General features: G+C 44.2%; 1 protein-coding gene across 1 annotated transcript in view; it reads left to right on the forward strand.

Annotated features, from left to right (window-relative positions):
• Window positions 1-14119, forward strand: part of ANO2 (anoctamin 2) — a 335785-nt gene that overhangs the window by 182240 nt on the left and 139426 nt on the right. The window lies entirely within an intron of this gene.

The raw sequence follows: 14119 nt of genomic DNA on the forward strand, positions 1-14119 counted from the left end.
CTGTTGTCATTGCACTGGGAATGCCTTTGTGGACTAGAAGGGCTGACAGTGGTGGGACAGGATGGAAAGAAAGCTTGATAATATCCCTCATTGTCCAGAGGGCAGAGCTCGTGGGGAGCAGGCTTCTGCCACAACTCGATTTATCTCTTTCCTGGGTGGTAGTGCCTGGACGAAATGGGAGACCCGGTCGGAAAAGCAAGAAGCCATTTCAGGCCTGGTTCTTCTGGACTTCATCACCTACACGGTGCATAACAATAGCAACCACTGCCAGACCAACCATCTCAGTGACAGCTAGCCCTCCCCGAGTTCCTGATACGGGCCAGACGCTGTTCTCAGCGCATTTTATTCTTGCAATAAATTTATGAAGCTGGCACAATTTTTCTGTAAATGAAAGCTAATAAAAAAAGTTATGTGCACAAATTAAGCCATTGGCCGGAGGTCACCCAGCCAGTGAATGGAGGGTGTGGATCAGGGATTCCAACCCAGGCCTGTCTCTGACAGTCTGGGCATCTAACTACAATTCAAGGATGAATTGAGAAATGGCTCTTAGGGCTGGCAGAGGCGCACTCGAGCCTGTGTTTGCCTGAGCTGCTCATACGCCGTTCCTCACATTTCATTTTCTCTGGATGGGCCTCCAAAGTAGAGAGGCGATGGTGAACATGGCTCATGAGTCGTTTTCTGAGTTTTTGGGTGGCATTCAGACATCACAACAGAGCTTCAGAAACTGCACTGTGATCCGTAAATACTCTCAGTGCCTGTGAGGTGGGGGTTCGGGGGAGACTCCTCTTTGGCAGTGCCGGTCTCCTCTGCATGCCACCCTTTTTGAAACCAAGTATGTGTGTGTGTGTGAGTGTGTGTGTGTGTGTGTGTGTATGTGTGTTTATGTCTTTCCTAATCTGGTTCCTGAAAAAAATCAACGAGATCGACAATCTGTTGTTTTTACATGTGTCTTTTCTCCATTTTGGATTCGAATTCAAATTTTATTTAATTTTACATTCTTTAAGTTGGAACCATTCATGTTAACATGCAAATTTATTCAAGCACCAATACAGAAGAATGTGGTGTTTTTGAGCCCAGAATGCTAGCTTGCTTTCTTCCTTTTTATTTTTTTAATAAAAGAAACAGGACTTAGAAGAGAAAGGGGGTGGCCTGTCTGAATTATTTGTCCCTAGAAAACAGTGAGTCAAAGACCACCAATTATTTGGGGAGAAAAATGAGTTCATTCTTAAGGAAGAGTAATCGTCGCCACCAGCTTCATCAGAAAGCGAGCATATTGTATCCTGTCGACTCTGGCAATCTCATGCAGCCCCCTTTCTCCACCCCAGGGTAATACACATTGGGTAATTCTATGGAAATCACGCGTAACTTTTATTGACCACTGACTCATTTAATTTTAATTCCATAGACGGGAATGCCGAGGAGCTGAATCTGCGTATGTTGAGACTGTGGTTCTGACTTAAGCAGTACTTGGATATATATACATGATGGGTGAAATAACTTTCAGGAACCATGAATTATTGAAATACATCTGAATGCATTATGAATGATACATACGTTTATGTTTCAGCATTTAACATTTATTTTCATTACACTGTTGAGAATGCAGAGCTCAAAGCCTCTAATGCCTTATAGGTACTGGAAGGGAAATGACCTTCCCAAATGAGCAGTGTAAGCTAAAAATGGCTGGGAATTTGATGGTCAGCATCTTACTTGCGTTCCCTCCATTCTGTTACTATCGGAAGTGTGCTTCTGTTCATGCTGTAAGTCTAGCCGGAGGCGGGAGATGAAGAGAGAAGCACGTGTTACTGCCTGGTGGGAGTGATGTTTCTCTAGCCTCCGGGAAGAGTGGAGGTCAATACCCACGGCAAAATGGGACTCTCGGGGCACCATCATGGGCGGGATGCTTAGGAAAGGCACGTGCTTCTGGGAAATGGACAGGGACCAAGAGTCAGAGTCTAGATGATGGTTTTGGATGTGCTTCTTTCATCCCAGAGGCTCACCTTGGCTCTGCCTACTTAACCCTGAGGCTGCGTATTCCGTCTCTCCTTATATTCCTTCCTCTTGAATGCTTAAAACTACCATTTATCTGAACTTATTTACAAAACAGAAACAGATTCACAGACTTTGAGAATGAACTTATGATTGCTGGAGGTTGGGGGCGGATAGGAAGGGAAGGCATAGTTAGGGAGCTTGGGATGGACATGTACACACTGCTGTATTTAAAACGGATAACCAAAGACTTACTGTATAAGCACAGGGAATTCTGCTCAATGTTATGTGCCAGCCTCAATGGGAGGGGAGTCTGGGGGAGAATGGATATAAGGATATATATGGCTGAGTCCTTTAACTGTCCACCTGAAAATATCACAACATTGTTAATCGGCTATACTCTAACATAAAATAAAAACTTTTTTAAAAAGAAAAAAACCTTCCATTTGTCCAAGCTCAAATGGTAGAGGAAATTATGGAAGACCACATAGCTAGTTGTGGAGGAGCTAGTAGTCAAACTCAGCTCCACCTTATCCCCAAGGCCTATTGTTTCTTAGAAAGTTTTTTTTTTTTTCTTAAAGATGTCAAGTTCCTTTTTAAAAACATCTTTATAGCAATTTAATTCTCAGACCATAACCTTCACCCATTTAAATTAAACAGTCCAGCGGTTTTCAGAATGTTCACAGTTTTGTGCAGTCATTCCCACAATCTAAGTTTAAAGTATTTTTATCTTTTTAAAAAGAAACCCTATACCCTGGGAAGCAAGTTTTTTACTTCTTGTTTCAACAGATTTGCCCATTCTGGATTTGCGTGTAAATGAAATCATGCAAAATGAGCTATTTCTGTTCTTTTATTTAGCAGAATATTTTCGTTATTTACCCGTCTTGTAGCTGTATTAGTACTTCTTTCATTTTTTATTGCTAAACAGTATTCCATATTTTGGATATACCCAATTTTATTTATACAGCCATCAGTTGATGGACCTATGGATGGCTTTTCACTTTTTGGCTGTTATGAACAATGCTGCTATGGACATTTGTGTACCAGGTTTTGTATGGATATATATTTTCACATTTTTTTGTAGGATTATTGGATCATAAGGTAACTCTGGTTTAACATTTTGAAGAACTGCTGTGATATTTTTCAAAGTGGTTGCACCATTTCACATGCCAACCAGCAATACAGGAAGACTCTTAATTTCTCCACATCCTCACCAACACTTGTTATCATCTTTTTTATTTTATCCATCCTACTTGTGTGAAGTGGTATTTCGTTGTGGTTTGAATTAGCATTTCCCTAATGACTAATGATGTTGAACATCTTTTCATGTGCTTATGTGCAATTTTTATGTATTCTTTGGAAAAATTTCTATTCAAATTCATTGTTCATTTTTAAATTTGGGTTAATTTCTTTTTATTATTGTGTTAAGAGTTATTGACATAATCTGAACACCAGTTCCTTTGCAAATACTATGATTAATATTTTCTCCCTTTCTGTGGATTTTTAAAAATTTAATTAGTGATGCAGTTTGCTTCAAATTTTCTGGTTTTGTCTTTGTCGCTTGTGCTTTGGTGTCGTATCTGAGAAACCATTGCCTAATCCAGTGTTACAGAGATATACTGTCAACTCTTCTAAGAACTTTACAGTGTTAGCTCTTAAATTTAGGTTTATGATGCACTTTGAATTAATTTTTGTATATGATGTAAGTAAGGAGTTCACACTCATTTTTTTTGCATGAATATTCAGTTTTTCTGGCACTATTTGTTGAAAAGACTATTTTCTCCATTGAACTATCTTTATACCCTCATCAAAAATCAATTGATCGTAAATGTAAGAGTTCATTTCTTTCTGGACACTCAGTTCTATTTCATTAACCTATTTGTCTGTCCTTAGGCCATTACCACATTATCTCAATTAATTATTACACCTGTGTAATAAGTTTTGAAATTGGGAATGTAACTCTATGCTTCTTTTTCAGAATTTTGGACAATTATGGGTGTCTTGAATTTCCATGTTAGTGTTATTACCAGCTTGTCAATTTCTGCTGAAAAAGAAAGATTGAATTTTTGATAGGGATTGAGTTGAGTTTGTAGATTAATTCAGGCAGTAGTACCATCTTAATGATGCTAAATCTTCTAATCTATGAACATGGTATATCTTTTCATTTATTTAGAGCTTTCAAAAACGTTTTATATTTTCAGGGTACAGTTCTTACACATCTTTAGTTAAACTTGTTTACAATAGTATTATTGTTTTCCATGCAGTTGCAAATGTAACTGTTTTCATAATTTCAATTTTGGATTGTTCATTGCTAGTATATAGGACTGCAGTTGATTTTTGTATATTGATTTTATATCCCACAACTTTGTGGAACTCATTTATTAATTCTGTTAGTGTTTAGTGGATTCCTTAGGATTTTCAGTTTATAAGATCATGTCATCTTGAAGAGAGTTTTACTTCTTTCTTTCCCAACCTGGGTACATTTTGTCTCTCTCTCCATCCTCTGTCCCTCCCCTCTTTTCTCCATAATTGCCCTGACAAGAATATCTTGTACAGTGTTGAGTAGTAGTGATGAGAGTCGACTTCTCTGTCTTGTTCTGGAACTTAGCCTGTCACCATTAAGTGTGCTGTTAACTGTGACCCGTTGCTCTTTAACTCTGTCTATAGGCTTCCCTGAGGAGAATTCACAATGTATCACCAGGTGGCCAAGCCCATCTGCAGTCTCTTCTGCCTCAGTTGTCACGTGGGGAGATTGGATTGTAGCCTCTGCTTTTTTCTGCTGATGGCAGATCATGTCAGTCATTAGCCCATAACTGTGGGGGACAGACTGTCTCATTTTAGATGGTGGTAATTTGGCTATTTTAATATCTGCTGTTATGATGTTCAAGAGTGTGGGCATAGTGAAGATGGTAAAGAGATGAGCTTAGAAGTAATATTTATGGAGTGCTTGCTCTGTGCGAGTCTTTATGGGTTTTATTTCATTTTAAGTCTCAAAGCCATTATTATTTCCAATTTTATATGTGAGGAAACTGAGGCTTATTTATCTAGAAAGAAGGAAATTGCTCAAAGCTTGTATATGGCCAGATGGTTTAACTTAAGAACAATGCTTTTTTTAAAAAAAAAAACTGGAGTGTAGTTGCTTTACAATGTTGTGTTAGTTTCTGCTGTACAATGAAGTGAATCAACTATATGTATACATATATCCCCTCCCTCTTGGACCTCCCTCCCATCCTGCATCCCACCCACCCTCCATCCCACCCACCTAGGTCACTGCAGAGCACCCAGCTGACTTCCCTGTGTAATACAGTGGCTTCCCACTAGCTGTCTATTTTACAGCTGTTCACACATGGCAGTGTATACATGCCAATCCCAGGCTCCTAAATCATCCCATTCCCAACCCCGTCTCTTCCTCCCCCATCTGTTCTCTACTCCTGTCCTACAAATAGATTCATCTGTACCATTTTTCTTGATTTCACATATGTGCATTAATATATGATATTTATTTTTCTTTTTTTGACTTACTTCACTCTGTGACCATGTCTAGGTCCATCCATATCTCTACAAATGACCCAATTTCATCCCTTCTAATGGTTGAGTAATATTCTGTTGTGTATACATACTACATCTTCGTTATCCATTCATCTGTCGATGGACATTTAAGTTGCTTCCACATCCTAGCTATTGCAAATAGTGCTAAAACGAACATTGGGGTGCATGTGTCTTTTTGAATTATGCTTTTCTCAGAGTATATACCCAGGAGTGAAATTGCTGAATCATATAGTAGTTCTCTGGTGGCTCAACAGTAAAAGCATCTGCCTACAATGCAGGAGACCCGGGATCTATCTCTGGGTCAGGAAGATCCCCTGGAGAAGGAAGTGGCAACCCACTCCAGTACTCTTGCCTGGGAAATCCCATGGCCAGACGGAGGAGCCTGGTAGGCTATAGTCCATTGGGTCGCAAAAGAGTCGGACACGACTGAGTGACTTCAACTTATAGTAGTTCTATTTTTAGTTTTTTTAAAGAACCACCGTAATACTGTTCTACGTAGTGGCTGTATCAATTAACATTCTCACCAACCGTGTAGGAGGGTTCCCTTCTCTCCACACCCTCTCAGCATTTATTGTTTGTTTGTAGATTTTTTTTTGATGATGGGTGTTCTGACTGGTGTGACCTGATACCTCACTGTACAGGATCTTTGTCGACCCAGCGCCTGGAGTAATGAGAATAAAAGAACAATGCTTTTGATTCTTGTGCTGTTCTGCTTTTAGAATGTTTGCTCTCAACAGAGCCTCAGACCCTCCTGAAGAATCATGCTTGAGGTTCTTGCTTATTCTAAAGGCAGGAAGGAATGAGGTGTCGTTGGAAATACGGGTACAAGACAACCAGAGACCCTGCTTTTCCTTTATGGTTTTGTGGCAGCCTTGCTGGACTGATGCCATATTTCCACTGAGAGCAACAGTGAGTAGAATTAGCTCCATTTCCAGCCAGAAGTTCAACCAACACTGGAGAGGATTCATGACTATAAACTCAGAGATATATTGTGTTTCCCGGAAAGAATATGAGGCTGGAACTTCTCATAAAAGAATAAGCTTGCTCCATTTTTTTTTTTTCTCTTGGATTATTGGACTTTTTCTGAAATAGTCTATTCTGGACAGATTTGCAGTTTTCCTCAAGTTTCCCTCCAGGGCAAGATTTTTCTCTGTTCACACGAGATGATAAAGCTCTAACTTGAGAAAGCTGGCGAGATACTATGGCTGCTGGGATTGGGGGGCGGTCCTGGTCTCTGCCTCCCACCCCTGACCCTTCTCATCCCAGTCCCGCCTCCTTTCCTGCAATAAACTTCCTACTAGTGAGAATACCATCAGAAAGCGGAAGGCTTGCTGCATAGTTCCAAAGAGGGAAAATAATCCCAGGAACTAATTATAAAGGCGTAGCTGTTGTTGTTCAGTCCCTAAGTCATGTCCAACTTTTTGTAACCCCATGAACTGCAGCATGCCAGGCTTCCCTGTCCTCACTATCTCCTTGAGTCTGCTCAAACGCATGTCCATTGAGTCAGTAATGCCATCTAACCATCTCATGCTCGGTCGCTCCCTTCTCCTCCTGCCCTCAGTCTTTCCCCGCATCAGGGTCTTTTCCAATGAGTTGGCTCTGCATCAAGGGTCCAAAGTATTGGAGCTTCAGCTTCAGCACCAGTCCTTAGGATTGACTGGTTTAATTTCCTACTGTCCAAGGGACTCCCAAGAGTTTTCTCCAGCACCACAGTTCAAAAGCATCAGTTCTTCCGTGCTCAACCTTCTTTACGGTCTAACTCTCACATCCGTACATGACTATTGGAAAAACTGTAGCTCTGATTCTATGGATCTTTTAGAATAGGGGAAATTGAGGCAAGCAGGGGCTGGTGAGGCAGAGCAGAGATTAACAACAGGAGGGGACTGCTCCCACTCTTAGGGCTGGAAGGACCAAGAGGGGGGTGGTCTCAGCAAACCCTGCGGGTGCTGGCACCTGGCAGGAGGTGCAGCCCTTTCTGGAGACGCAGGTAGAGGCAGCCAGTGTCCCCCTCCTGCCTCTGAGTCCACCGCCAATGCCCCCTGTTGGCCAAATACAACCACAGGTCAGGTGATGGATTATTCCGGGAGATACGGTTTTAGGGCTCAGCACCCGGCAACACCGAGCAGAGGAAGGGGACATTGGAGGGTAGGTCTGAGGGCCAAGTGGAGCAGGACAGGCCAGAGGTCCAGTCAAAAGTCAGCACCACTTTGGGACCTACTAGCCACTGATAGGTCACTTAAGCCAAGTCCTTGTATTGGGGAGTTGAGAGGCTGTTGGGACTAGAAATAAAAATTTGGCAGAAAGCATGAGAATTCTGACCACTGACATTAAGGCAAGAATACATGAGTCATCGGGGACTCTGACAATTCCTGGGCTGTTGAGAACATTCATGTGAGCGGGGAGGGTGGGCTGTGGTGTGAGCACCTGTGAGTGTGTGCCTGTGTGTATGTGAGACAGTGCCATGAGAGTGACTCAGGTGGGGTCAGACCTGAAGGCTTCCGTGAGGAAGGAAAAACATGTAATATTTCTGTGTCAAGGAGCAGGGAGCATGTGGCAAGCTGGGGAAATGGTGCAGTAGGTAGTGAAAGTCTGCTAGAAACCTGTCCCTAGGAGAACCTTTAAAACCCCATTGAACGCATCCCAGGAGTTTACCTCTCGGGACTTGTCATCACCCAAATGTTTATCCAAGGTGGGTGTGGGTACCTGGCCCACCGCGGCCTGGCACTGCCTGCAATGCTGACATTTAATGAATGTTTTATGGGGAATAGTCACCAAGAGGAGGCCTATGGATGGACGGGTGTTAACTTACTGCTCAGCACACCACCCTGGGGACAATTATTTCAAAAGAAAACTCATCTAAAGTTGAAGTATTGAAACATTTACGGCAGATGCCTCTGGCAGGCGCAACAAACAAACATGTGGAATAAATTATGCATCGTTGAAGGCCTGGGCTGGGAGGCTGGGATGACGGCAGGAAGAAGCGGGGAGTTGTCAGAGATGGGGTGCGGGGTCCCGTCTGCGCTCTCACTCAGGGCCAGAGGCGTCTACCAGAAAGTCCTGTGGAATAGACTTCCCTCGGGCTCTCTTTTGGAGGCACTAGATATCGAATGACTGTTGGAGGGTCAAAAAAATCATAAGAATACCTCTCCCATAGTTTTCCCAGACTTGTCTTGGGGATTAAGAAGATTCCTCATTGGGTACATGGGATTAGAACTTTTAAAACTGAGCTAGTTTATGTGGTATTAATATTAAAATACTAAGTATTGTTAATCTGCATGAGATACATTTCCTTGTCAACAATATTTACCATTATATATATATATTATTTTTTTGCTGAAAATAAATATTTTGTATTGTCACCTAAAAAAAGGAAAAAATGGAGGTTCCTGGTTGGCAAAGGGAAACCCTGGGAACAGAAAGGGGCTCAGTTGGCTAAAGTGTCACATAGTGAGGAGCTGAGGTGAGGCTGGAACCCAGGTTGTTTCTGGAAATATCGATTTAATTGCACACACGCACTCACACACACACACACACACACACACACATGCACACACACTCTCTCTGTCTCTGTCTCAGGAGAGAGCCATGAACAAGTTTTCACACTTTGTCAAGAAAGTTTCTTGACAGGAAGACTGTGTTTCCCAAACTGTGCTCCCCAGGGCACCCCAGGGTGCCTCAGGGAACGCACAGAAGTCATGGTGTTTTTAAACATCTTTGAGGGCGGCCCAACAATACCTGGGATCTGCCAGACGCTGGTGGGGCCGCTACCCCAGCAGGATCAGTGCTAAACCACAAGACATGCCCGTCAGTGTCACCAGGTCTTTGAGAAGCTGGGTCTGCCGTGAGGGCAGCAGAGCTCCAGCACAGATTTATTGTGAAACAGAAGCTGCAAGTATCAGGCCCAGCGGGACTCCTGGCAGGGAGGAGCCTGGTGTCCTGTAGGTGGATGTATCCTTTTAGCAAGTAATTAGGGTGAAGAATGAAATAAAAATGTTTTTCTTTCAATTATTGTGTATTTTTTCCTAAATGGCTACTAGGCTGTTAGGACATAAAGACTAATTAAGTTAAAGGGACTTAAATCCTCATTAAATGTAACCTTTAATCTTTTTTTTTTTTCAGTTGAGGAGCATCCCATAAACATGACTGAGCTGTGAAAGGCTCAGGAACTGAGAACTTTTGGGGACCCTTGTGGGTAGGGGCTTCCTCTCCACAGAGGCTTGAGAGTAGAGGATGTGAGCAAGGGCGGAGGGTTTTAAACAGATAACTAAGTGTGTGCCTGCACGGTCATGTCCGGCTCTCTGCAATCCCACGGGCTGTAGCCCACCAGGCTCTTCTGTCCGTGGGATTTCCTAGGCAAGAATACTGGAGTGGGTTGCTGTTTCCTTCTCCAGGAGTCTTCCCGGATCAGGGCTCAAACCCATGTCCTCCTGCATTGGCAGGCGAATTCTTTACCACTGAGCCACCAGGGATGCCCATAAAAAGATAAATGATTAATTTCAAGGATTTATCTGGGGGGCAGCAGTCAGTGACAAAGTGTGTGCAAAGGACATGCCAGGCAGGCTGGCTTCTTCCAGGCTTGTTCCTGGGCTCCCCACCTACTCCTCTCTTGGGCCACGGAGGGGCTGCACCCCAGCATCTTCCCCCTGTGTCTCTATTTCTCTCTATCTGTCTCTGTTCCTATCTGTCTCTGTGTATATGTGTGTGTGTAGGTGCTTGTGTGTGTATTTCTGTATGGGTGGTGGGTTGGGTTTGGAGGGGCCTGATGGTTTCTGACTGGACAGCCTTTAAAATCCATGAGATTTAAAGGTAAGCCCAGCAACTCCTTATCCGGAAGACTTTGCTCTACTTAGCAGTCTCTGGGTGGCTCGGGCTTCATGGATCAGTGTGCCAGAGGAGCATAGAATGTGCTCATAAACATCTCGCTTCATGGAGCCTGTGAATTATCCATCCCAGCGAGAGACTCTTCGGGTGGCCTGGGCCATAAGATGCGGGGGGCTCTGGCCCCCTTCAACTGTCAGCAGAAGTCCCTGGCTGCAGTAAGACTTTGTCTCTGCTCCTTGTATACATTTCTGCTGGCCTGCATCTATATTAAGATGTTACAAATAAGTCTCGAGGCCTAGGTTATGGAGTAGAAGCTGCAGAGAGACAGGCCGCCTGGGAAATGAGGGCACAGTGGGGGCCGGGTCAGGGGGTGGAGAGGAGTAGCGGGTCTGCCTCAGAGCTAAGGCTGGGCACAGTCACGATGGTATTTCAGACCAGACCTTCATGGAAAACACAAGGCCCAAATATGTGCAAGGCTGGGGAGCGCTGGAACAGCAGAGTCACTCACGGGGGCCAGCGCATACCACTGGGATGTGTGATGTTTGCCACGAGTGACTTGCAGTTTGGGGTTTTCTTTTTTCATCTAAATGATTTTTCCATATACGGCCTGAAGCACGTAAATTAAATTTGTCTTCTGCTGCCTGGGCCAAGGTCATTATTTCACGTCCCTAGAATTCACTGGAAGCGCACACAAGCCCGTCAGGTTCCTTTGCTCTCTCGCCCTTCGTGTGCCAAAAAAATCAAAGTGTTGGTTTAATAAATTCTTCCAGGGTCAAGAGTGTCTTGACTCCTTTGCAAATCTTTGACAAGGCGTTCCAGAAAGAAGCTTTCAAAGAAAACGGGTGGGAGGGCTCTTTGGTGGGTGGAGCGGCTTCCAGATTATGCTCTTGCAGCAACAATCTCTTGAGGTGGTGAGGTCGAAGGGGTCTGCCTCTCTGTTCACCACCCAGGCCTGGCAGCCAGGCTCCAGCTGGCGAGCAGGGGCCTCCACACAGCACCTGCCCAATCGCCCAGTGGATGCAGTGGCCTTCTAGATATTACTTTTTTAACTCTCACGAAGATAAAGGAACTTAGAAGAAAAATGGCCCTTTCTTTAGGTTTCTTCAGATACAGATCCTGAGACAGTGATTCACATGCAAAATTTATTTGGGAGTGGGGAGACCCAGGTAGCAGAGTGGGACATTGACAGAGAAGAAAAGGCCCCCAACAAAGGGCACAGCATCAGCCAAGTTACTTACCACTCTGGGCAGCTGGTGCATCATTCGGCTGGGAAATTTTGGGAGCTGGTCCGTAACATGCGCTTTATAGTTCTACTGGCTGAGGGATGAGAAGCTGGGGATCTGCTTGTTCCATCAGTCACCACTGAGGGATGCTCTGTGTGTGTGCATGCAACATACACATGTAAATTCCCCTGCACTTCTGGCCTGCTTTGAACATGCACGTGAGCAGAAAAGGCTCGGGCCACCAAAAAAAACCTTCAGACGAAGCACTCTAGAGGCTGGCAGTTGAAGTTGGACCTCTCCAGTCCATAGTAAGGCTCATAGAGACTTGGAGCAGACGCCGCAGTATCAGGGTTCTAGGTCCTAAAGTGCCTCAGATAAGATCTAGTCAGAAAATCAGAAGGCCAGGAATTCAGTAGAGGGCGTATCATCCAGGGAAAGTTAATTCAAAAGGTGTCACGATTGCCGACAAGCTGAACAGGTAATGAAGCCCCACGGAGGTCAGTGTGAATGGCATCTCACTGTGTTTTTGATCTGTGCAGGAAGCTTCAAATCCTTTTGTCTGTTTCCTTCTCCCTTAGGTTTTCGCTCTGTGTCAGTGAAGTAGGTCTCCTTACATGTTGAAGGACGTGTTTCAGAACGTGGAACATGCTGCATTTTTTTTTTCTCTCCCAAGTTATTGCCATTTGGATATGTTGGCCTTTTATCTGTTTGATAAAACAAAATGTCAACAATTATTAGAAAGAGCAATCTGAATAGATGCTAACCTTGCCCCCTTCTTCCCCCACCCTGAGAACTCCTCATGCTTTCAGTTCAATACGTCGTTCGTTCTCCTAACTTCCTGGAAAGAAACATGTCCACGTGATTTCAGATGGGGCAGTCCAACTGAGATTTTCAGGACTGATTGTGCAGAAAGTTCAGAGCAAAGCCGATGCTAATTCTCACTTCCCTTGGTTACCGGTTTTGAGTTGGGGTCACTTGTTATCTGACTTAATCCATAATGTGCCCAAGAATTTCTATTTCTATTTCATAATGTGCCCTGTATTTCTATTTTTTTTAAAAAAAAAAATCTAAGGTCAGATCGATAGGTATATTTAGTATTCATATATACTACTTTCTATGAGAATGACATCCCGCTACTTTGGCCACCTGATGCAGAGAACCGACTCATTGGAAAAGACTCTAATGCTGGAAAAGATTGAAGGCAAAAGGAGAAGGGGTGACGGAGGATGAGATGGTTAGATAGCATCATTGACTCATGAATTTGAGCAAACTCGGGGAAATAGTGGAGGACAGGGAAGCCTCTTGTGCTCCTGCCCATGGGGTCACAGAAAGAGTCAGACACGACTTAGCGATGTAACAAAAACAAATCCCCAGCAGGCCAAATCTGGAGTTCAAGGTGAAATGTACGCTGGAACGGAGTCAGTGAAGGTGCCAACTCAGAGGCCAAAGGAAATAGGTCCTTTCATGGGTGTGATAAGCAAACGGTGCTAATTTTACTTGGAGGGCTTATGCTGTCTTTGAGGGGCCTGGCACAGAGTGACGTGGGGAGGGAGGTGACCCACGACTTCATTATCCTTCCATCCCTGTGATCTCTGCAAAACAAACTTCTTTGAAGGGAGGAGACCTGAACCACCTCCCTTTGGGCCTTTTTCATTTCTGGGCTTTCAGCTGAAATTCCCAAGGTGTGGTCAGAAGAGAGCCTCTGAAATGCAATTCTGTATCTTCTGGGCTAACTCCAGCTTTCCGTTTTCTCTGACAAATGAGCAGTGTCTGTCCTCCAACTGGTCGGAGGTGGGAGAAGGAATAAGAGTATCCCACACCTCTAGGCCTCCATGCAGCTACCTCCTGGTCCTCACAGTGATCGGCATCTTTCCCAGTGTCGGAAGCTGGCCATAGCAGCAGCTTGGATTAAGTGCTGGCCTTTGCGAAGGGCCAGCTCATCCTACGAGTCATTCCTCACCCACAGGTTGTCCAAAGTCAGTTCCTTATCTGGGAGCCGCTGCTGCGAATTTTCTTCAGAAATACTCATGCTTTCCCAGCAATGCCACATCTAGGTTTTTCTGCATCATGATTTTACTTTTGCTGGGTCTGGGGCCAGTGGGTGTGTACTAAGGATTTCCACAGCACATTTTGACCATTTGCATCCCTATGGTATAGTCGTAATACATAACCCTGGAAGGATTAATACTCACCCAGGGCCAAGACATCCTGCTCATCAGTGGCCCAGAGTTTGCCTAACACTGACCCATTGGATCCAGCCTCCTGGTCCCCCAGGAAGGCCAGACATGGTGATGTTCAGTTCATTATAGACAGTTGACCTCCGATTCATTTTTATTATTATGGTGTGCTGTCTATCGGCCAACTTCCATAAATTTCACTCCGAATTTGGGCACCTGCATCGAGTTTAGAGAATTTGCGGTGGGATGCTTGCCCTGGAAATCTACTCAGCCGAATATTCACACTACTTAGCGTGGGGCAACTCCCATCCAGGAATCTCAGAGAGCTTGTCTATAAACATGAATGAATTAATCCTCCCG

Source organism: Bos grunniens, chromosome 5 (assembly GCF_055505025.1).
Source record: "Bos grunniens cultivar Pamir isolate PY7600 chromosome 5, Bosgru_T2T1.0, whole genome shotgun sequence".
Classification (NCBI taxonomy): Eukaryota; Metazoa; Chordata; class Mammalia; order Artiodactyla; family Bovidae; genus Bos; species Bos grunniens.